This window comes from Aplysia californica, unplaced genomic scaffold (genome assembly GCF_000002075.1).
Source record: "Aplysia californica isolate F4 #8 unplaced genomic scaffold, AplCal3.0 scaffold00099, whole genome shotgun sequence".
Classification (NCBI taxonomy): domain Eukaryota; kingdom Metazoa; phylum Mollusca; class Gastropoda; order Aplysiida; family Aplysiidae; genus Aplysia; species Aplysia californica.
In genome coordinates this window covers 223737-225548 of record NW_004797369.1, presented here as the reverse complement: position 1 = coordinate 225548, position 1812 = coordinate 223737, and positions in this window count along the sequence as shown.

Genomic DNA, 1812 nt, shown 5'->3' with positions numbered 1-1812 from the left:
GGGTGCACTTTGGCCAACGTTTTTGAGTATCTAGTCAAATCTACGCAGAAATGTGTTTTTGATGGACAGAAAAGGTATTGAGCCAAAAAACAAAAAGGACGATCAAAATTGTCCGAAGGGCGGAAACATGTCGGTTTCTTCGGGTTCATCGTTTGATCGAGCGTCTCAATTCACCTCGACGCCTCACAGTGTTGGTACAGCAAGTATTAGTACAGGTACTGTACAGGGTAAGACCACGGTAAGGACGGACGACTCGACAAACGGACGAGTCGACAAACGGACGAGTCGACAAACGGACGAGTCGACAAACGGACGACGATTTGTAGTTTGTAGATAAAGCAAAACAAAGAAGGGAGTAAAAGAGAACAAAATCGTTTCGCCATACCACGTTGTCACCGACACGATTTTCCACATCACGGACATGCACTGAACATGTTTCAAATTTTAGTCCATCCGTTTCAAGGGAAATAATCTCATCAGCTAATCCCCTTCAGAATTACTTCCGTTTTTCCACCAGTTGTCTATAAATAGCTATGATGCAATGTCATTTAAAGAACGACTCATTCTTTACACCCAAAAGAGACCAGCCATCTAAGCTTATGACAACAGAAACCATTTGCACCTCATCAGAGATTACATAACAAATGAATGGAAAGCAGTTGTAGTATGACAGTATGTTTATTTAGATAGATCTGATTAAAGTAATTGGGTTTCATTCGGAAATAGCTGAAGAATTTTTCATCGTTTTCCAATAATTGCGGAAATAAATGATGAAGTTCACCCAGAGTCTCACCATGTCTCCATATTGAGTAAGTGTCGTATTTCTTTATCACGTTGTCGTTGTCTCTTCTGTCTCCTCCTCAACCATAACAAAAACAAAAACAACAACGACAAAAACAACGACTTCTTTCTCCTGGTACACGCCATGTCTGATGATAGAATGTCGTGGAAATTGTCCGCTGTTAACGTGGTCGGTTGTTACCATGGACGACATAACACGGATGATTTCAGTTGTCGTATCGTCCGTCCCTAGCGTGGTCTTCTGTCTAACTCACCGAGAAAACGAAAATAACTAAGGACATTGTAAAATTAGGCTCTCGTCACTTTTTGGCCGTTTGGAGTTACTGGTATAATCTTAATGCTTTGACATCTATCTTCCTTTTAAGGATGTAAAAAACACATCCACCATCCATCTTGAGTAGAAGAAGAAGTGTTTCCGACAGAAGGAGGCGGGGTCACCGGGTACGAAGAGTTACATTTGAGCGACACAACAATGGCCGTCCAAATGTCGCGGCCTCCAAAACACAACCGTCCTTGAAACCTGTACATGTACACTTTGTCCTACCTTTGGTCAACTGTACATGTACACTTTGTCCTACCTCTGGTCAACTGTACATGTACACTTTGTCCTACCTTTGGTCAACAGTACATGTACACTTTGTCCTACCTTTGGTCACCTGTACATGTACACTTTGTCCTACCTCTGGTCACCTGTACATGTACACTTTGTCCTACCTCTGGTCAACTGTACATGTACACTTTGTCCTACCTTTGGTCAACAGTACATGTACACTTTGTCCTACCTTTGGTCACCTGTACATGTACACTTTGTCCTACCTTTGGTCAACTGTACATGTACACTTTGTCCTACCTTTGGTTACCTGTACATGTACACTTTGTCCTACCTTTGGTCAACTGTACATGTACACTTTGTCCTACCTCTGGTCAACTGTACATGTACACTTTGTCCTACCTCTGGTCACCTGTACATGTACACTTTGTCCTACCTTTGGTCACCTGTACATGTACACT